We start from the raw sequence: 24072 nt of genomic DNA, 5'->3' as shown, positions 1-24072 counted from the left end.
TTTGTTAAACTTATCCCTAAATATTGTTCGATGATATTATAAAGGGAATTACATTTAAATTTTATTTTCAAATTAAGTTTTTGCTATGAAATAGAGCTATAATTGAATTTTATATTAATCTTTTATCTTGTGACTATGCTAAGTTCAATGATTAATTCAAAGATTTTGTTGTTGTTGTTGTTGTTGTTGTAGTTGTAGTACCCTAGGTGAAACTTCTCTAAATATACAATGTAATAGCTGGATTTGAGCAACATTTTTTATTATTTCATAAAAAGGGCATGTCTAAAAATGTACTGTTATGCTTTTTAATCCGTGTGATAAGAGTTAAGAACATTAAGGGTTACTTAAGTTCTCATATGCACCAAGCGGTTTATTAGAGCCAGGGTTTCTGGGCTTCTTGAGAACGGAGCTCTTCCTCAGGCCTGTTGCAGCCAGTTGCACCTGCTTTTCTTTTACCCAGTCACTTTCTCCTCTAGAGTGTGATGAGCTGTGAGTGGCCAGAAGATAACCAAGAATAAAAAAGAAAAAAATCAAGATCTTGAATTAGGCACAAACTGGAAAAATAAGTCTCCAAATTGTTGAAAAGGATTATTCCTTTTATTTTTGCTCCTTTGATACATATGAATTCCGGTCAGTTTTAGGATGTATAATCACTCAGGAGTTTTTGTTTTTGTTTTCATTCTTTCAAATTTTGCTTTGTTACTTGCCTGTGAGAACAACATACAAATAAAAATGAGAAAACAGATGTGTGGATTGAAACCCAAAACAACAAATGAAAGTCAGACAAGGTCAATTTATTCTAAATTAGAATTTTGAAGAGAACATTCTTATGATTTAATTATGCTTTATATGTCTGGAAAAAAGTCTGAATTTAAAATATGATTGAGTTAGTTTGAAGTCAGAGTTAGAACAGATGTTTGTGTTGTGATTGGAAATTTTGGGGACCTAGGAATGGTGAGCCTCTTGAGAGCCAGGAATTTTCTGTTCTTGTGTTTGGAAAGCCCGTGCTGGAAGTTGGGCACTGGGGGCCTGAAATGGACTTCAGACATGTTTGTATCAGCATACACTTTCTTCAGATGCAGCCTTGCTAACCTTGGAGTAGCATGCCCAAAGCCAGTTGTTGCTTTTGCAGGCGTTTTTATTTAAAAAGCCTATTTCCCCCCTTCACGTCTCAATTTAATTTTGTGCTTCTCACACACTGATAAAAAGAAGACCTGACCCATGCTTTGGTTTGACTTGGAAAGTAATGACTGATAGCAAGAGAGAATCCTGAAGCCAGAGAAGGAACCAGCCTGAGAGGGGGCATCTTATCTTATGTTTTCTTTAAATAGAAATGTCTCAAGACAAGAGTAAAAACAATGTTTGGGACAAATCTATTAAAAATGTTTAGTAGGCACATTTTCCAGTGATGTTATGATGAGAACCAGATGTGGGTGCTGTTAAATCATGTCAACTATGAACTGCCTGTGTACCCCGCGTATATGTGCAAATATTTAACTAGAAAAACAGTCACATGAGAACTATGGAGTAATCTTGGAAGCAGGAAGCCACAAATTATAGGTCTGGAGTTTACCATGCATGGCTTATGAGTCCAGATAAGTAAAACCAAATGAAGAGACAATGAAGGTTTTATAAATAGATCATTTTTTTTAGTGTGGCGAGGGGGTTGGGGGAGAGGAAGAATTGGGGGGAATTTTAATATACTTCAAGTACAATCAATATATTTAATTATAACCAGAGCCCTAAGAACCACATGATAGACATTTAGTTATACATTCGAATCTAGAGTATATTATCCACTTACATAGGAAAAATTACTGTGGAGTCATAGCTTATCCTTAATTAGGTTCCAAAGTCAGCATGTAAGTTAAGCATCATCTATATTCAGATGTATCCTTGAACCTCTCCCTGGAAGGCATTTGTTGGAGACATTCATAGTTCTACTAACACAGCTAGTGTAGGGACAGATCCCTAAATCGTCAGTAGGTCCTCGGTAATGAATGAGGTGGGCTTTAGTTTATGGGGCAAATGGGAAAGGAAAAGGTAATTATGGTCATCAGGAGCACGTCGTATGGAAAATATGTATCTTTAAAACTAGAAGCACACTGTGATTCCAGTCAGGTGGAAATGAAAACAGATTTGTGCCTCCATCTCACCCACATCTGGGATTTATGTTTCTTGAGGGGATGGATGGAATGAATGTACCCTATTTAATTGCCTTATATGTTTTCACGTTTAATTTTCATTTCATCAAAATAATACTGTCTCATTACCTTCTATGCTTTAAGTTATTTTACTGAAGAGTAGTCTCCATATAGTGAAACGCACAAGTCGTGAGTTTTGACAAATGCATATACTCATGTAACCCACACTGTTACCAAGATACAAAATATTTCCCTCCATGCCCTGTTATAGTCACTCCCGCCACCCTCTGAGGCAACCTTGGCTCTGATTTCTTTCTCCACAAGTTAGTTTGTGTTCCAGAATTTCCTACCGATGGCATCCCGTGGCCTGTACTATTATGAATTTGGCTTCTTTTGTTCAGCATAATGAGATGAATTTATACTTTGTAGGGATCACTACTAGTTAATTTCTGTTTACTGCTGTCTATTCTAGCACACGACAATACCACAATTTGTTTTCCTCTTTTCCTGTTGATGGATCCTTGGGTGATTTCCAGTTTGAGACTATTATAAAGTCACTATGGATATTCATGTATGAGTCTCTGTGTGGATACGTGATTCTCCTCTTAGGTAAATACTATAGAACAGAGCTGGTGGTCATAGGATACTTGTGTTTAACTTTATTATTATTATTATTATTTTTTAAATACATCTTTATTGATTTCAGAGAGAGGAAAGGAGAGGGAGAGAGAGAGAGATAGAAACATCAATGATGAGAGAGTCATTGATCAGCTGCAGCCCGCAACCTGGGCATGTGCCCTGACTGGGGATCGAACCCCGATCGCCTGGATCCTAGGTCGACGCTCAACCGCTGAGCCACGCCCGGCCGGGCTTGTGTTTAACTTTATAAAAAACTGCTAAACATTAAAAACAATGGCTGTAGCCGTTCACATGCCCATCAGTAATGTCTGAGCGTTCCAGTTGCTCTTCATCTCGCCAACATCTCTTCATTTTTGACACTATTGTGGTATCTCATCCTGGTTTTGTTACGTTTTTCTGAGTTTAACACTATCTTATGTACTTATTGGCCATTTGTACATATTTTGTGTAGTTCAGATCATGTGCCCTCTTTAAATTGGTTGATTTGTCATTTTATTATTGAGTTGGAAGAATTCTTTATATATATTCTGGATATAGGTCCTTTGCCAGATATATGTTTTGTGAATATTTTCTCCCAGTCTGTGGCTTGCTGACTTTATTAATGTCATTTTTGATGGGCAGAAATTTTCCATTTTTTTTCCCTTTTTTTTCTTTTTACTTAGTGCTTTCATTATCCTGGGTAAGAAGTTAATTTTTTTTTTTTTCAAATGGATATGCACTCGTTTCAGAAGTATTATCGAAAAATCTTTTTTTCTGCATCGATTTGTTTTGGTGCTTTTTCAAAAATCAATTGACTATAAAAGAGTGTATTGATTTTTTAACGCTCTCTTTTCTTCCATTGTATATTTGTATATTTTTATTCAAACGTCATGATGTCTTGACTGTTACAGCTTTAGTGTATATCTCTTTTAGTACTTCTTAGCCATGTTTTGTAGTTTTTAGTATAGAGGTTTTAGATATCTTTTGCTAGATTTTTCCATATATATTTTGTGCTTTTTGATGCTATTGTAAAGGGTATTATTTTTTAAATACTGTTGTTTTTGCATATTGACATTGTTTCCTGAGGCCTTGATAAATTCACTTCTTAGTTGAGTAGTTGTTTTGTAGATTTCTTTGGATTTTTCTGTGTACGTAACAATGCTGTCAGTAAATAAAGTTTTTTTTCTTTTTAAAGATTTATACTTTCTATTATTATTCTTGCATTATGACGCTGCCTAAACCTATCAGAAAATTTTGAATAGAATAAGAGTGAACATTCTCGTGTTGTTTCTGATCTTAATTGATGAGTGGTCAGCCTTCCACCATTAAGTATGATATTAGCTGTAGCTTTTCGTACATGTCATTTTTCATATTGAAGAAATTTCCTCTAGTAATAATTTGCTGACAGTCTTTTTAAAAATGTTCTAATAAATGGCTGAGTTTTGTGAAATGCTTTTTTTCTGAATTTATTACAGTGATTATATAAGTATTCTCTTTTATTTTGTCAAGGTGCAAATTAAATTGATTAGTTTTCAAAAGTAAAAACAAATGTGCTGCTGGGATATATTATAGTTTTATATATTGCCGAATTTTACTTGCTAATATTTTCAATGGACTTTTGTGTTTGTGTTCACGGGGAATATTTGTGTATAACATTCTTTTCTCATAACTTCCTTCTCTGTTTTGGTAACAGGGCTATACTAGCCTCATAAAAATAGTTTAAAACTGTTTCCTCTATCTTTTCCTAGAAAATAGAGTTAGTAACCCTGTCTATATCACAGCGTTATTTTGCAAATCAATTGAACAAATGTATATTAAAATCTTTAAAACACATGTGACATACTATACACAATTAAAGCATAATTTTATCATTTTTGTTAACCTTATAGTAGTATACCACATAAGCATTCTATTAAATGAAATTCTGTATTCTGATATTTCTAAACTGTGGCAACATCATTTATTTTTTTATTTAACATAGTTAATTAGAAGACAGCATATTTAGTTCCAGGGTAATAAAAAATAAATCAGATATGGTCTACTCTTTATAAAACTTTTCATAATTACACGTAGAGACATTATGAAATCCAAAGTTCATTCTGAAATATCAAATGTATCTCCAATATGGTTTCGTATTAATATTTAAATGTATTCTAATTATTTAAATTGGTGGCCCGTGTGTGGAGGGATTTGTGGCCATTATCTGCCAGCAGATTATCTTACTGCCTCATACTCCCCCCGTTCCTCGATGGAAAGTAGAGTTCATACTGGCTGTCTGGCTGGAATGTACATACTTGGTTACATAGACATCTCCAGAAAATATTCTAGAATCGTACATACTCTCTCCAAAAGGTGATGATTAAAGCACAACTTTATTTGAAAGCCAATGCACCCCACTCTCATTTCAATAAAATGAAAACTATTTTGTTAGTGTGGCACGATTTTCACAGGGGATGGTGGGGGAGGAGAGGATTGTGTTTGCACCTAGCATCTGAAATGCAAATATATGTTAATTAATTTGAAATTATTTATCTCTCCATCTAGAGACACCTTTGAATCGGTTAACAATCTGTTTTCTCACCTAAGGTCACAGTTTTGTCCAGAGTGGAGGCACAAGGCGGTGGCAGGACTTGCCAAAGATAAAGGGACCTCCCCTCACTGCAGGACAGGGCCCGCATTGGGGCAGCCCAGCCAGCATTGTCCTAGCGCTGCCTACAGTAAAGGCTAAGAATTTAGACATTTTAATCTTGATCCTATGTTTCTGTATTTTGATTTTCATTAATTTCCCACTAAATATTTAGTTTAAAAACTTGAAATTGACTCTGCCTTCCCTATCTGAAGACATATAGGGGAATCAGTATCCTGTGGCCAAACGCAGGGCCTGGTGGGCCCGAGCTTGGTGTAGATACACAGGACTGAGACATGAAATACGGGACTTAGGACACTGTCATCATCAGTGGTGGGTACCGGCCCCTTCCCATCTGTGATCCTTGCCACTAAGGAAATTGGCTTAGGCTTTATCCCTTGCTCTTCACTTTGCCTTATGCTTTAAATAATAATTTTGTTTGAAGTAAAGACCTTGTCATTTGAGCCCCACACTGGGCATCTGAGGCACTTGTAACTCTCAGTTTATTCATATTAATGAAAAAGCTGTCATTAGAGAAAACCCTTGGTTTGCAGTATGTAGAAGATCTTCTGATGCCTGAGGATTCCCACTCTCAGAACCTCACCTCTGTACTTTTCATGGGCACTCTCTTTCCCTGTGGAAAAGTCACATGCACAAGAATGCTTTGTCCCCTGTCCCACAGACGTGTCCTATAAATATTTACTGAACACTGACTATTAAGTGCTTAGGGTAAAAGCAAAAACACTCACTGCCTCTGTTCCCCCGAGGCTTTCAGGCTGATGTGACAGCTGTGAGTCAAATAACCAAATAACTTGATGCTCCTGCTGTCACTGACCCAGGCGAGGTCCCCACACTCTACTCAGCTTCTCCAGCTCTAAGATGAGCTGGTCATGCTCCAAGGACTTGTTGTTATGATCAAAGTAAAATCAGATGAACTTTGTATAGAATATACAAAGGTACGTGGTGTGATGACTGGCAGAGGGGCGGGTTAGCTCCCTTGGTAACATCAGAGGCATGCCGAGAAGCGGCCAAGGCCACCTCGCGAGCTGGCAGGCCCAGGCCCAGGTGAGGCTGCGGCTCCCAGGGCTTTCTGGCCGCTGGCTCTTTGACACGTGCGCACACACAGTGACACACTGTCCTGGGACTTGTTTGCTTACGTAATAGTACAGAAACACGTTAGTGACTGGAACAGGGATCGGGCTTCGCAGGGGCTGGATTTAACTCAAGATATCTTTCCTTAATAGATGCAATGGTATAAGCAAGTAATAAAGGGAAATGTTTCAAATACTAAACAGAACAGACCTTTCTAACCCCTTAAAACGTTTTGGAAGCTTAATTTACAGAGCGTTAATTTAAAATACCATCTATCTATTCCTTAGATTCTTTGAGACATTTTTGTGGCATTGCTTTGTTTATGTAAGGTAAATAAAAATAGATGCTTAAAAGTAATTTAAATATGATTTTCACAGTTTAATTGGATAAGTTATTTTTATATTTAGAAATCACTATATCAATTTAATGATAATGTGAAAATAAAGAAAATAAGGAGATATTGGATTAGGGGATGGGGTTCATCAAGAAGGGGACAAAGAGCACATTTTTAAGGGAAGATAATGAGTGTTTTTTTTACATATTTAGGAAACTGTGTTACGTAGAAATGGGGGATGGCCAGTGGGCCATTGGATGGATATCTCTGGAGCTCAGAATGTAATTCTGGCTTGAAATGTAGTTGGGGGGCTCATTGAGACTGGTGATAGTTAAATAAGATGTCACATGAGAAAGTAAGAGCATGACCAGGACCCCCCAAAATACCAATATTTAAGAGATGAAAGGAGACAAGAGGGGCAGGATGTCTGGAGACCACAGGGAGGTGGGGAGAAGACTGGGAGAGCGTGGATTCCTGAACGCCAAGCAAGGGGCAAGGAGACGGGCGCTCGTGCTGCGGGGGGCGGGGGTAGTGCCAGGGGTGGGAAGTACCCACTGAGCTCAGCGTGAGGAACTGCCCGCCAGCTCTGAGGGGGACCCCCGCAGCCACGGGCCTGAGGCCACTTGCAGGTCTTTGGGAAACAAGTACGTGGTGAGAACTGGAGCGAAAAGAACAAATTCTTTCAAGAAGTTTGACTGAAGGGAAGGTTAAAAAATGAGCAATGAGAGAACCTGGCTTTAGCAGGAGTTTATTTTAGAGGTAAGTGAGATTTAAAAATGGTTGTGCACTGAGAGGAAAGAGTAGAAAGGGATACATAATATCTAATAAACATTAGTTTTTCATTTTTGCAAATCATATTATTTGCAGAAAGCGACAGTACATTGTAGCAAACATTAACTTTCCCCATATGTCCCTTTTCAAACTTTCCTCATCGAAGATGACTTGACGTACTTGTAAGGCACTTCCTTATTTTTTTAAAAAAATAAACGTACATGTTTACACTTTTAAAATGAGAACTATGGAGAATCACGTAGCCCATCTCTAATGGACTGTCCTTGTGTCCCTGAGTCACAGTTATCCCAACTAACCTTAAATTGAAAATATTCTCACCCTATAAAACTGACAACAAATTAGAACATTCCAAAGTATTACCACCTTATGAATAATCTAGAAATTACAAGTGCATATTACCTTCCCAATGTATTACAATAGGGTCTGGTATATTTATAATTCTTTTAGTAATGTCTTTTCTCAGAATGTCTGAAATTCAACTAAAGTATGCCTTGCTCTTTGTTAGGTCTGAAAGTCACTGATTTGGGAAGGAAAGTTGACTTCTGGATAAGTTTTGGAAAAAGAATGAATTAAGTGGTAAATTTTTAAATTTGTGGACCTCATGATAATATTTTAGAAAGGACTATAAACACATTCATCGTACCTTTTGGCCCCTCCTCATTTCTTCCCACAATTCACTACCCTTTCTTTTCATGCCTCTCCCCTAAAAATTGCTGAAGCTTCTGGAGAGCTCTTTATATACTTAAGAAGTAGCGATTTTCCAGGAACCATGGGGCCTTTCCTTTTTCATTGGAGAGATCTTACGAGAAGTGTTTTGTTTGCTTGCTTGTGGTTCTATTTGTCCATGAGTTGATGTGAGAGTGGTGAGTTCGGAAGAGTAACTCAGGATCTAACGTCTAATGGTGTAGTACTTAGCACACAGGTGGAGCTCAATGCTGTCAGCAGACATTAATTTTCACTCACTGATTTCAGAGAGTGTTTGAAGTAAAGAACAGGGTTTAGAGACAGGGCAAGTGCATATCCAGATTCTTCTCACATTATTACATTAGTGATGCTAATAGAGTATATTATTAATAATGTCAATATAATAATACATTATTAAATGTAGATCTGCAAAAGATCTACATACTAATTTGTGTGATTTTCATTATAATTTGGTGACAGATGACTTGGGAGGGGATGAGATTAAGGGTAACAAGTAGAAGATAAAGTTCTGCACAAGTGCTATGGGCTGAATTGTGCCCCCCCCCCAAATTTACATATTGAGGACCTAGCCCCTCCCTCAGAATGTGACTGTGTTTGGAGATAGGGCCTTTAAAGGGATTACTGAGTTAAAATGGGGATGTGAGGATGCGCCTTAAACCAAACCTGGATCTTAGACTTGAGCTTCTAGAACTGTGGGAAAATAAACTTATGTAGTTTAAGCCACCCAGCCAGTGGTTTTTGTTATGGCAGTCCCAGCAAACTACATGAGCATCCATGTAAAATAACATACACAGAGGGACATAAATACAAATGTGACTTTTATAGAGTGTCTGCAGGAGGAGGGAACAGTGAGATGTAGAAATAAAGTGAGATTTGAGGGCTTACACAAACCTAGTTCTGAAAACAGTCTGACATTTGCCTTGCATTCTTGGACTCAAACCCAAGCATATATTTTTAACTCCAAAATGTTATAGTTTTAAGAACTTTAAGGAAACAGGTTTGGATGAAAAGGTGAGAAAGGAGATTCTGGGTAAGAGGCGCAGTGTATATGAGAGTATTAAGAAATAGTGAGGAAAGAGGCATGGGTGAGGCCAATTTGACTGCCGTGGAGAGCTTGCTAGAGTTAGAGGCAGGAGCCGGCAGAGAGAGAAGGAAGCTGGGGATGGTTTCACCTGCTGAAAAGGAGTGCTAGAGACAGAGAACTATGGAAGATTTTGTTAAACCAGTGCGATGTAATTTTTGTGAGAGAGCGTTCTGATAATTATGTGTGGGATGGATAGGTGCAGAAAGAGGCAGAGGCAGAAATGAAGGGAGAAGGGAGGTGGTGGTGGAAATAAAAAACACCTGGTGAAGAAAGCACTGCAGACGTTGCTAAGAGGTGGGTGTTGTAGGTGAAGGCGGCAGGAGCCCAAGTAACTGACAGGCAAGTGTGCTGAACCAGGCTACTCGGTAGCAGCTGGTTTTTTCTCCTAGGAAAGCCACCAGACTGGGCCAAGGTTGAGATGGGGAGGCTGAGTGGACAGCCAGGGGGCGCCAGTCCTCTCATTTATTTTCTTATAATTAAAAATAGACTAATTTAGACATAGACAGATGGACTGTCTCGAAATACAGGCCAAGATTTTTTCTTTTCCGAGTTGAAGATCAGTGGGGATTTTCCCAGGTTAAGCTTATCAACTGAGTATGGTGCTAGGTGGTCAGCAGAGAGCCATTGGTAGGTGACTGTCTATGGATTTGGTCACTTTGGCCTCTTGGTTTTTCAGGATTTCTGGCTGCCAATTCAAGTTTTTACTATACCAGGTAAGGGGTCTTCTAACATAAGCAAACTTTCATTTAAGATATCCAAATAGCAATTCACTCTTTCATTCATTTATGAAATGCTTGCTAATGTCCTGAGGGTTGGAAATGCAAAGATAAATGAGATGCCAATCCTCCCCTCAAGAAACTCCTGGTCTGGAGGCTGACAGATGTGAACACAAACGTGTTCATGAGACAGTGTGACCGTGCCATCCTTATACAGCTCCATTCACAAATTATCAAGCATCTACTCAGTGCCTGCCATGGAAACGATGTCATTTAATCCTTACACACACCCTGGTCCTAAGTTACGTTCACTTTACAGATGAGAAAGCTGAGACTTGCTAGAACAATGGCTAGTTGGAGGCAGAAGCAGGATTTCAATAGGTGTCCACAGTCCTTCCACCACATCGTGTGGTTACGACTAAATGAGACAAATAAAGCGCGAGGGAAAGAGGAAGTGGGTACACTTGGCTTTGCTGCCTCTATGAAAATGAATGTATGACTCAGAGATTTCTGACAGCGGGACCTAGTGGTTTGGGTAGTCAGGTCTGTAAATATTTCAGTTACTAGATTCAGGAGATTTAAACTCAACAAGAGAGCTTGCTGTTGGCCAAAACCTGGGATAAACATTTCTTTGAGTTGGTATGTAGACGCACCTATGAGAGCAGAGAAGCCTCTCTGGAGAATTTCCACAGAAAAACAAGTATAGCTGGATCTCATTCATTTGCCTGTACTGTAAACTCACACATTTAGCGCATAACAGAATCAGCAAATAAGTGAAGCTCTATGGACACTCAAAAGATGTCATGAACAACAAATGATAAAGCTCATGCATTGTACTGTTTAGGCCATTCAAAATGCCTTCAAGCCCTCAGTCTATTCATTATTTTATATTTGGCTTCCAAATCTATTGCAGGATAAAAGAAACTCATTGTTAGGATTACTGAAAACAGTGGGAAGTGGTGTCTGATGAGAAAAGATTGAACAAAAAATAAAAAAGTAGCCGTAGGAACTCAAAGGCGTCAGCATCAACTCAAATACTCTCAGTGCATCTTGGCCTTACCCTTGTAACACACCCATGCAAGAGAGCAGATGTTTTCAATGTTGGCCCAGAGTCATCCATATAAGATGACACTAATTTCAGGGAACTTTTCTAAGTATGTAGGAGGTAGATAGTGTATTTATCATGCATTCGGTTGTGTAAAATAGCTACATGAAAGAAGTGTCATTGCTTAAAGGGGTAAGAACTCAGTCACCTGGAAAACCTAGTAGTTATACAAAGTGGTATATACTTGAGGGTTGTGGATGGTCTGGTGACTTTTCCTTTAATCACGACCTCCAGTTTCCAATTACAGCTTTCATGGGAGGAGAGGCAGGTGGCCCAGGGATGGCGTCCTCCTGTTGGCCTGAAGGAGAGAGAGGAGAGGCTCCACCACCCAGGATCCACTGTCCCTCCTTGCTCCCTGCGTCCCACTGTAGTCACAGGTGCTTAGAGAAAATCTCCCCAGTCAGTCTTTGCTTCTTCTCCTGGAACTTGGGAAGCAGGAACAGGGGCCCTTCTTGGGGTGGTCTCACCATATGCATGCTGTACCCCCAACACACCCACACAAACACGCACACTCCTTTGTACCAGTTCCTATTCGCAAACATAACAGAAATAACTAGAAATACATGTTCAGCATGTGGGAAGTAATTATACGGACAGCCTTTTGTTCTACTTCCTTTTTCTTGCCCTATCCCAACTGTGTTAAAAGTGACAAAGTGTCTGACAAAAACTTAAAAGAAGCCCAACACACAGGGGAGAAAATAGATGAAAGAAAGGGGCTTGGATAATTTGTAAAACAGATAATGAGTCTTTACACGACTGAGTCTTGAACCAAACTACACTAAGTCTGGAGGCAGATGTCGGGGTGAGGATTTGGAGAAGAGCTGACGTAGGATCGGAGCCAGCAGATGTCAGAAAAAATAAGGAAGGTTGAAGGAGATCACCCAGAATGGCTTTGTTCTCTTTCAGTGATAGAGGTGCAGACCCACAGTTTTTTTGTTCTTTAAAATTTGTATTGGATTTATTGGGGTGACCTTGGTTAATAAAATTATATAGGTTTCAGGTGTACAGTTCTATAATATATCATCTGTTTTATTGTATTGTGTGCTCACCACCCCAATTCAAGTTTCCTTCCGTCGCCATTTATTCCCCCTTTACTCTCTCCTACCTCCTCCCACCCCCCCTTTCCCTCTGGTAATCACCATATGATCTCACTTATATATGAAATCTAATGAACAAATAAAGTAGCAAACAAAACAGGAACAGACTCATAGATACCGAGACAGACTGACAGCTGTCAGAGGGAGGGCTATTGGGGGCTGGGTGAAAAAGGTGAAGGGATTAAGCAAAGGAAAAAAACCTCATAGACCCAAAGTTTCACACAGCTGTTAAATGCCTTTTCAGAAGTACAAACATAGACTTAAGAAATAGACTTATTGTGTGTGAATTTACTGTGACCATATATTGTCAAAGGGACTGCGAAGAGACATGCAGCTCCTTATAGTCCCTTTATTTAAAAGAGAATGCCAATCACGAGAAATCACCCTTCCCGTCATAGTACAGATCTAAGTAAGACATTTGCAAGCACTCTGTGAAATGCTACCTAAACAGTTTGTGTTTGTCAGAGTTTTACTTTCTTTTATGCCCTGGGTGCCCTTGGCAGTCTGAGGAAGCCTACAGACCCCTTTTCAGAAGTATAAAACAAAATATAAAGGATTTTAAAGAAATCAAATATATAAAAATATTTAAAAATGTGTGGTATAGTAATATATGTGTCTCTTTATTGATGCATTAAGTAACAATGTAGCAGCGAGTCTAATGACATTTTAATGGTGATGATGAGCATAAATGACATTGGAAAATAGTTACAGCAACCATAATGGGAGATGAGAACACTTGTAATTTCTACAGGAAGCAGAATCACAGATACTGCTAGTGCTTCTATAGTTTGTGGCCAATACTTATATTTGAAGTTAAGTTTCAGTTAGAGATCAGTGAAAATGAAAATGTGTTTTCCCCATTCAACTGTATAGTCTCCTTGATTTCTGCCCACAGGCCCCTTGTTGGGCCCATGAGCCCTAAGTTAGGACCCCTGGAATTAGAAAATTGTTCTAATACGGTTATGAGCATGGTTGAGATAAATTCAGTTTCTTCCAATGAATATTTGTTTATGATTCCAAATGCAGTTATGAACATTTATATTTTTAATTCTGAAATGGAAACACATTCATTCATTCATCATTCATTTATATTCTTACTTATTACAAAGGACTTGAGGTGACTTGCAATATATGCACATAGCAAAATATAGTAAAATTATAAGTAAATGGAGAGGAAATAAAGAATTTGTATGAAAAGTGAGAGGTGTCTTAAGATACCAAGTGTATGTGGGAAGGTTCTGACCTTTACTAGGGTACAATGACAAATTTGGTTCTAAATTTAAGACATTCAGTGCAAAGGGTAGGAAAAAATTAGTTACAGACTCATGACTACATCTTCTGTAAAATAAAATGACATTCCCAAATCTTTCTCTACTAAACTAGAGAGAAATCTCTTCCATAAGCCTTACCTCATAATGACTGCCTTAATCAGCTCAAGCTGCTATAGCAGAATACAACAGGCATTTATTTCTCACAGTTTTGGAAGGTTCCAGGGTGCCAGCATGGTCAGGTTCTGGTGGGGACTCTCTTTCTGGTTTACAGATGGCCGTCTTACTGTGTCCGTACAGGGTGGAGAGAGAATGATCTCCCTTATTTCTTCTCTAAGGGCACTAATTCCATCATGAGCTCTCCACCCTCATGACCTAATTACCGCTGAAAGGCCCATCTCCAAACACCTTCACATTGGGGGTTAGAGCTTCAACATATGAATTTGGGGCTGCACAATTCAGTCCTTAGAAATGATACACTGTATAATGAAATTAACAGTACTTCTGAAACGTCCTTTGTCTCATCGGGCCATATTTTATACTTTCTCTTTGTAAATCAATGAAATATGTATCTGCTGGCCTAGCTTAATATGGAAATGAATTTAAAAATATCTAGGGTATTTTTTTTTTAATCTTTTAGAGGTAGAAAGTATTTTTTATTTATTTTTTTAGTACTGTTTCCTTGGAGGCCCTTATTCTTGAAATGTAGATTAGTGATTACTAATTTTTACATGTCATGGACCAATTTAGACTCTGATGAGAGCTGTAAATGCAAGCAAACATTACATCCTGCATATAGTTTTAGGGAATCGTAGGTGTCCTGAAGTCCCAACACTCTGAACAGTAAATAACTCTGGGATTCAAAGTAATAGGTACGCCTTTAAACATGTAATATAAATATTGTTTATTGCAATTGAGCACGTGACTTGCATTGAGAACCAGCCATTCGGATTTAAAGCTCCTGGCAAGCGTGGGAAAGCAGCTATTCTATGCTGCAGATTAAACAAATGCTTTAATAGCTGGGAGAACAGGAAACCCGCAGGCATATTTAATAAAATGCAAAGCCAATATTTCAAGGTTGGAAGGGTGCTGGGATCATTCAGCTTCAACTCTTGTGCTCAAGGTTCTCATGGCCCTCAGAGGACCTTGCAAATTTCCTGCTACCACCATTGCGTGGTCCCAGCAGATAACGGCCCAGATGTGGACACAGCTCCCCCCACTGGACCGATCATTCGCCGTAGCCTAGCTGAGGCCAAACGGTGGCTCCCAGGGTGGGACACAGATTCTGTGGGGCCTGAAGCTTATACAATTTGTAGGGTCTTTTTAAAGGAAAAATAATATAAAATTAAAGAGAGTTGTAAGAAACTTAATATTTAAAAGACATGACAGAAATGACAATAAATTTCAAATTTTAAAAAGCTGACAAAATACCAGAAACAACATTCAGAAAAATAAGATACTTTTAAAATTAACTGCCTGACATCTCTAAATCCTTGTTTCCCTACATGTTTAGCTGCCTCTTCATATGATAATGCTTTTGTAAAGTTATTTTTCTCTAGAGAGCATAGAAAGATAATCCAGTGTATCCTCTAGCATAAGTCAATCAGAATTGTTTTGCATTTTTATTGATTGTTTAGAAAAACTTCTTTTGGCTTCACAGTTTATTACTGGCAATGTAAATTTTTAGGATTCCTCTCTCATGTTTCTTTCAACTATGAGCTTTAAAATCGTCAAGGACTTCCCCCCAACTTAATTTTGGTTCTGTTCATTAGAAACTCTTTCCCTCTGCTCCCCATTGAGTCACAGGATCTGTTCATATTGTAATGTAACCTCTGGCCCTGAGCCAGTCGTATCTCCATACCAGGTGAACTGGCCAGTGGCATGTAGGGTGTGACTGGAAATTATTCCTGCGCTTGAACAGCTAGCAATAGCTTCACTATTCAAAGAAGAGACTTCCAGCAACATAAATTTCCCCATGAACTACAAAGCAAGTATATCTGTCTCTAGATGTGCCTGCTCTCAGAACGCAGCCATCCTTTGTGATTTCCTCTCTCCCAGCCTCCCCCTGGGGCTGCCAATGGCCTTTTAAGTCACTTGCTTGCACCCATGTGTGTGTGTGTGTGTGTGTGTGTGTGTGTGTGTGTGTGTGTGAGCAGCTGGTGCTGGTAATGTTTATGGGAATCACACATTCTCTACTGAAAGAGGAGACCCTTACAGTTCTTCACTCTTTGAAGGAAAGTTGTTCTCCACTTATTTTGCTTTCTTCAGGTTAGCATCATTTTTCAATTGAATTAACTGGGCAAACACAAAAAAATGTGCTCTTGATTTGAGATTATATAATTGACTATAATAACTCATAAAGTGTTTGGGAAGTTCAAGTTAAGATTCTGGCTTAAATCGAGTTTAAGTTATTAGTAAGAAGTTCTCTGCAACCAATTCTAAAAAGACATTTTGGAAACAGTGTGAGAAATTGTTAAATCAAAGCGGTGTGTGTATGGAATATCATTGAAATGTATTTTTTAATGTGTCCTTAAGTTTTTTCCTAAGAAAATCTTTTTTCATAGTTCTGTAAAATTGAGTCAGATGATCCTGAATCCTGTGTTTTCCTATTAGCAGGGAATTTCAAGTTAAAAAAAAAAAAATCTCTGCATGCTGTTCCCTAAAAGAACACAGAAATGTGAACCAATGGCTTATTCGAGATTGCCCCAGCGTGGAAGTATTACTGGTCTTGTCCTCAAAAGCACTTCCGAGCTTTCTGTGCTGGTTTTCAAATATGTGAACTTTCACTTTACTCTGCACCCGAGGACCTACGCTCAACACTGAGATAAGGAGAGAATGCTCTCGGGAGCTTTTCGAGGTTAGGGTGCCATCCAAAGCCTCACGCGTACCTGATAAAGTTAGTGGGACGCCAGGGCCTCTGCTGTGATGAAAGGATCTCAGTGTGACTTGTCAAGTAGCTCAAATGCTAGCTCCAGTCCCCATCTGTGCAGAGCTCTAAGGTTAGGCCTCGTAGACACGAAGCTGCAGATACAGAATACCCTTGTGACATTACAAATTTTCCAAATAGAAGAAAATGGAGCCGGAAATACACAAGTTAAGAGTGGCTATCTCTGGATTTCGGGATTATGGGTGGTTTCTGGTTTCTTTTATTAACTTTTTCTTTTGCATTTTAAAGTTTATAATAATGACACTACATATTTTTAATATAAAGAAAAATTTTATTTTTTAAAAATGTAATAGATGCTGTCATATGGGCAGAGCCAACCTTGGGGTAAGGACGTGGTGAGCACGGGTCCTGGCCATACCCTGTCCCTTCCACTGCTCAATAGTAGGCACCGTGGTCAGGCACGCATATCAGCTTTGGCTTTAAAAACATGCGCACGGTAGGCGAGGTGAAGCAGAGGCTGCCCTGTGCGAGACAGGCCAAGCAGCTAGAAATGTAGTGACTTTGCTCCAGCGCGGAAGAGAAGGGGGGGCTTTGTTGCCTAATATACGTTTGGCGTCTGCATCCAGCTCTCCCGTCCTCCCACCGCTGGGAGGCAGGGGCAGGGCCGCTGCCAGCCTCTTTCACGTCAATGTCCTCTGCCTTTACCACAGACCGCAGACCCTGGGGTTCAGGCAAGTGGCACTGGTCGAAGGGAGGTGCGGGACAGTTTTTCTGGGTGCAGGTAGTCGACCCAAAGGAATCTCTGCTCACGGGTGTTTCTGGGGTGTGGAGCGGACCCTGACGGCGGGCTCAGGAGGCTGACGGTGGTACTGGCCTCGGGGAGGGGGAGGCAGAGAGGAAAGCTGAGGAGTGACGCTTGTTCGTGGCGTTCCTCTGTCCTCATGCCCTCTCCCACGCAGGTCCCTCTCCCGCCTCCCTCGGCCTGGCCCCTGGCCCCTGGCTGGCCAAACTCCACAATAACACCGACGGCACTGCTCACAACGAAGTCCCCTTTCCTCCCTTTTCCTCGGTGTACTTTCCTTTTCTTCCTTCACCTTCATCCAATGCACACGGAGCTCGCGGCACATCAGAAACCAAAGCAGAGCAGCCGGGAGGCAGGAGTGTTGCCTCCTGCCCAGAGCTGGTGACCTGCAGCGTGGCGCGTTGAGCTGCCCGGGATGGGGCTGCCAGCAGGGCGCCCGGAGCTAGGCCGCGGCCTGCCAGCTGCCCGTGTGCTTGTGCCACTCAAAGCAGGGTCGCCCCCAGCTGGCGGGGAGCGTCCTGTGAACGGCAGCACCCTCCAGGATGTTCCGGGACACACAGGCCAGGCGAGGTGCACGGTGTGGGGCCCAGGGGTCCCGGGAAGAGGGGCCCAGCTTTCCTGCGGTTGTGGTTCATACACTGCAGGCTTGGCTGAGGGATTGGGGACCCCCCGAAGGAGCTGGCCCGGAGGGGGAGCCCTAGGGAAAGCTAAGCTGGGCAGGGAGTCTGGCCCGGCTGGAGGAGGCGCGGCCGTGGGAGCAGAGGTTGCCGACACAGATCCCCCCGTCCCATATCCTTCCCACCCAGCCCCCCTTCTAGAGTGTCTGTGGGCTCTGGAGGGAGAGCTACGATCTAAGCATGTGTCACTGGGGAGAGTCCTCATCAAAGTCCGAGTTGGAAACAGATGTGAGTGTGGGGGTGTCTAGAGGAGGTGGGGTTAGCTGTCCACAGAGTAGAGGACAAGCTAGAGCTGCAGATTTCAGGGCAGTCATCTTCACCTGTTAAATGGGAGCAAAGACAGGACCAGCTTCACAGGGCTGCTGTGGAAACGCAATGACTCATGTGTGTGCAGCATTTAGAACATGCTGGTACAAATTAAGTCACAATCAGAGCTTGAGAAATGGTGGCTGCTGTTACCTTCATCGTCATTCTTGTGAGATCCTTCTCTCAACTTATCTTCTACTTATTTTCAAGTGGTTAGGTTGATTTTCTGTGATTGGATAAAATGAATTTTGGCCACGTTATTGGCTTTATAAAAAGCCGAGAAATTGTTTCTCAGGATGTATTACAAAAGGGTTAGATTAAACCTTAAGCAGATTGAATCTGAGCAAAGTTTTGGAAATAATCGTGACATCTTCAAGTTGAATTTTTACTGAATAAAAAAATTGGACAGTCATGTCATTTTTTGCTCTAGAAAGACTGTGAGAATAACTAATAACACCTAGTGGAGGTTGATATAATATTGAAAGTAGTAATTTTAAAAGTTTTGAACTAATTTTCAAAGACATAATTGGAAGAATTTTCAGTAGAAACCTGTCTTTATTTCTTAGGAAATCACAGTGATTAGGTTGACTGCAGGCAGCCTTTCCTATTGTCGTCTGAAGATAATAGGAGTGTGTTGAGGATTTGTGAGGAAAAGTGAATGGTACATGTTCTATTAAAAACTCCATCGCCAAAATGCTTCCATCACTCTTTCTGTCTGGCTGTAATTTACACAGTCACAGCCTAATCACCAAATGCATCTCCCTTCACTGTACCTGGCCTAGAAAACAAGTTCAAGTGAAGACTGAGCATAATGCTTTTTCTGGGCTGGAAATGTAGATTTTTCTTTTAAGGAGGTGCATAACATGCCAGTTCAAAACAAAATGACGTTACACTTACAGAACTCTACGAAAGTTTAAAAGACTTTTGTCCCTTATTTGGGTATTTTCAGGGCATGTCTCTGCTTCCTTATGAAATCGAACACTGGGCAAGGACAATGATACCACACTCATTATTGAGGCATTTGAAATTACTCTCACTGTGAAATGAAATATTCAAATCACTGAGTGTTAGGGAAATGGTGCATGGCTGAAAGAGTGAATGGATTTTGATCTGTCATTTCAGCTTGAGGCTTTCTGGGGGTGGTAAAGTGGTTTTTATCCATGAAAAATAGCACACTATTTCTTTAAGATCTTTCCAAACTCGGAATGGTTTAGGTAGTACATCTGAGTATGATAACGGATGAGCATCTGCAGTCACCCCTGCCTGGACATGGGTGGTATTACTTTTTTGAAATTTCAGTATTGCTATAAAAGTTGCTAGGCTTTGATCCCCATCAGTGCCCTTGACATATAGAATGGGAAAACCTGTTTGGGCTCTTTCTGGCTGGGATGTCTACTTAGACATTCATGCTTTTGGGTATGAATCAATTACATACACTGATACTCAAACTTTTCTTGACTCTAAACTAAACAATACTGAGATTGTGAGGTCCAAGGGTAAAAAAATTAAAAACTAACTTGTTTAGTTACTATACAGATGCTGATTACGACATCATGAAACAATGCTGTATTCACTGCTTTGGAAAGTAGAAGGAAGTGACATAAAATCTTGTCTGGGGAGAAAGGAAGAGCTGGAGTATTACTAGGGACACCAAATGCAAAGACATCAACATGAACAAAAGCCGATAACTTGGAGTTTAATTCAGCTAACATTCATCTACTTTCACATTGTTTCTGGTTTAACTATTACAACTTCAAATCATTATAGTTGAAAAATGCTTAAGTAAAGTGTAACATCCAACTGCCTTGTAATTTAACATAGGAAAACTAGAGCTGTAAGGGACAAAGTTTGGACAATGTGGAGTGCAGGTTATAGGAGAGAAAGAATGTCTAGGTTTACTTGACATGAAAATAGGAGGCTTCTTAATCTATAATATTTACAGTATTTCTATACTTAAATTTTGGCTACAGAAGTAGTCTTACTGGTTATATAAACTTGGATAAATTTCCATTAAAAAAAAAAAAAAAGATGAGCTCAGTTGGTTGGAACATCATGCCTTATACCAATAGGTGGCAGGTTCGATCCCCTGTAGGGGCCCATATGGGAGGCAACTGATCAATGTTTCTCTCACATGTCTCTCTCTCTCTCTTCCTTTCTCTCTCTCTCTCCCTTCTTCTCTCTAAAATCAATAACAAAAGAATAAAAATGGTTAAAAATACTTACCTCATGGGGTTGTACAAATTGAATAAATTAATTCATGTCAAAGGATTTTATAAATTGCAAATTGTAACACTAAATTTACTTGAGACAATCACTGTTATTGAGTGATTGAAAGAAAATGTTAATCCAACCTATTTTGTGCTTTTCCTAATATATAAACAGAAGGAAAGCATTCCAATTTCACATTGTGTACCTCTGCCAAAAAATGCTTTATCTAGCTTAATTGTGAGGGACCAATTAGACAAATGTCCAATTTGAGGGACATTATGCAAAGCAACTGGCCTGGATTCTACAAAAATGTAATTTGTCAAGGACAAAAGGAACTATGTACACATGCCAATATGCAGGGTAGGGCAAAAGTAGGTTTACAGTTGCAAGTATATGAAACAGAGTTTATTCTTATATTATTATTTATTAATTATCCACATGAACAACTGTAAATTACTTTTGCCCAACCCTGTATGCAATAATGATCTTTGATGGAATCCTGGACTTCAAATAAAATATAAATCCCCCAGACTGAAAAGGACTCAATATTGAGGCACTTGGGGAAATTTGAACTGCACACTAGATCATTGTGTTGCATTATTTAAAATTTCCCAGTTGCGATCATTGTATGATTATGGTAGGATATTTGTCCTTAGGAAGTACATGCTAAAGTATTTAGGGGTGAAACATCTTTCTGTCTACAAGTAATTGGCAAAATATGTAGAAACACAGAGAGATAAAGCAAATGTGGCAAAATGGTAATAAACTGGGATAAATAAATGGTAATAAATCTAGTTGAAGGCTGTCCAGATATTCATTGTTAACTACTCCTGTAGCTTTTCTATCGTTTAAACATTTTCAAAATAAAACATTGGGGAAAAATTTTTAAAGTTATAAAAAACAACTACTCAAAAAATTTGCATTGTTAAAAAATAGACCTTCTCACAGATCATGTTTTCGAGCATCTCACTTTATTGTTAGATACAAATATATAGGTTTAAAAGAAAAGAATCTTGCAGCAAAAGTAGTGCTTGAGGGAATTTATAGCATTGAATGCATAAATTAGAAAAGTAGGAAGGTCCAAAATCATTAATCTGTGTTTCCATCTTAGAAAACTAGAAAACGAAGAGAAAATTAAATCCAAAGTAAGCAGAAGAAAAGAAATAATAAGAATTAGAGAAGAAATCAATGAAATAAAAGGCAAGGAATCAATAGAGAAAAATCAATAATATCAAAAGCTGCTTCTTTAAAAAGACCAATAAAATCAATGTCTCTAGCCAGACTAAGAAAAAAAAGAGAGAAAGGACACAAATTACTGAATCAGAAATGAAAGGGGACATCACTACAGATACCATAGAAATGAAAAGGAAAATTAAGAGATACTATGAATAACTCTATGCCCACAAATTCAATAACCTAGGTGAAATGGACCAATTCTTTGAAAGAAACAATCAGCCAAACTTTACACAAGAAGAAATACATGATCTGAATAAGTATCTATTAAAGAAATGGAATCAATAATTAATAACCTTCTAAAACAGAAAGAATCAGGCCCAGATAGGCTCAATGGTGAAGTCTACCAAATGTTTAAGGAAGATATGACACCAGTGTTCTACAATCTCTTTCAGAGGACAGGAGCAGAGGGAAATGCTTCTTAACTTATTCTGTGAGGCTATCATTACCCTAATGCCAAAACCAGATAGACAGTACAAAAAAATTAAACTAAAGACCAATATCTCTCATGAACATAGATGCAAAAATCCTCAACAAAATATTAGCAAATAGAATCCAAAAAAGTGTGAAAAATTATACACTACGACCAAGTGAGATTTATCTTAGGTCTACATGGCTAGTTCAACACTTGAAAATAAATTAATGTAATAACTATGAAGAGAAGGGAACTTTCTCAAATTGATAAAAGCAATCTACATCAAACCTATAGCTAACATCATAATTAATGATAAGGATTTGAAGCTTTCCCACTAGATCAGGTACAGAGAAAAATGTCTCTTTGCCAGTCCTTTTCAACATCATACTAGAAGTTCTAGCTAATGCAATAAGGCAAGAAAAGAAAATATAAGGCATACAGGTTGGGAAGAAAGACCTAAAACTGTCTTTGTTTTCAGATGATATAATCATCTATGCAGAAAATCCAAAAGATCAACAACAACAAACTTCCTGGAACTAATAAATAATTATAGCAAGATTGAAGGATACAAAGTTAATATACAAAAATTGATTGCTTCCTTATATACCAGCAATAAACATGTAGAATTTGAAATGAAAAAACACAATACCATTTACATTACTACCCCCCAAAATGAAATACTTAGGTATAAATCTAACAAAATATTTACACGGTCTAAGTGAGAAAAAATACAGAACTCTGATGAATAAAAAAAAGAAAGAAAGAAATAGAGAGATATTCCATGTTTATGGATAGGAAGACTCAATATTGTCAAAATGTCAGTTCTTCCCAACTTCAACTACAGATTCAATACAATTGCAGTTAAAATCTCCGTAATTTATTTTATGGATATTGATGAACTGGTTACATAGTTTATATGAAGAGGTAAAAGACACAGGATAGACAACACAATGGTGAAGGAGAAGAATAATGTTGGAGGACCTTTACTACCCAATTTCAAAACTTACTATAAAACTCCAGTAACCAAGACCATGTGGTATTGGCAAAAGAACAGACAAATAGTTCAATGGAACAGAATAGAGAGCCCAGAAATAGATCCCCATAAATAGAGTCAATTGATCTCTGACAAAGAAGCAAAGACAATACAGTGGAGCAAAGACAGTCTCTTCAGCAACTGGTTCTGGAACAACTGAACATCCACATGCAAAAAATGAATTTAGACCCATACTTTACACTGTTCAAAAAATTAACTCAAAATGGATCACGGACCTACATGTAAAACACAAAACTATAAAACCCCTAGAAGATAACACAGGAGAAAACCAAGATGACCTTGAATATGGTGGTGTTTTGTTTTTTTTTTAAGATGCAGCAACAAAGACACAATCTATGAAAGAAATAATGATACGCTGGACTTCATTAAATTTAAAAACGTCAGCTCTGTGAGAAATAATATAAAGACAATTAGAAGACAAGCCACAGGCTGGGAGAAAATATTTGCAAAAGACCCATCTGCTAAAGGACTGTTACCCAAAATGTACAAAGAACTCTTAATACTCAACAACAGAAAGCAACCCAATTTTTTAAAAATGGGCCAAATACCTTAAAAGATACATCACCAAAGAAGATACACAGATGGAAAATTACAAATAAATAGATGTTCCACATTGTATGCCATCAGGGAAATACAAGTTAAAACAAAAATGTGATACCACTAAAGATCCTATGGACTTTGGGTACTTATTATGTGTCAGTGTAGGTTCATCCTTGGTAAAAAATGTATTATTCTGGCGAGTAATGTTGATGATGAAGGGGGCTGTGCATGTGTGAGGGAAGGGGGTAGATGGGACATATCTGCATGTTTCTCTCAGTTTTACTGTAAGCCTGTATTTTTTAAACATATGGTTTAGGCAATAAGTGGAATTATTATTACTAACATGAAACATTTTCCCATGGCAAAATT

General features: G+C 38.9%; 1 protein-coding gene across 1 annotated transcript in view; it reads left to right on the top strand.

Moving 5' to 3' along the window:
* IPCEF1 (interaction protein for cytohesin exchange factors 1) overlaps positions 1 to 24072 on the top strand; it is a 121864-nt gene that overhangs the window by 12366 nt on the left and 85426 nt on the right. The gene's annotated exons all lie outside the window — the stretch shown is intronic.

The sequence above is a fragment of the Miniopterus schreibersii genome (genome assembly GCF_964146895.1).
Source record: "Miniopterus schreibersii genome assembly, chromosome: 6".
Taxonomy (NCBI): Eukaryota; Metazoa; Chordata; class Mammalia; order Chiroptera; family Miniopteridae; genus Miniopterus; species Miniopterus schreibersii.
This window is presented reverse-complemented; position numbering and strand designations above follow the sequence as displayed.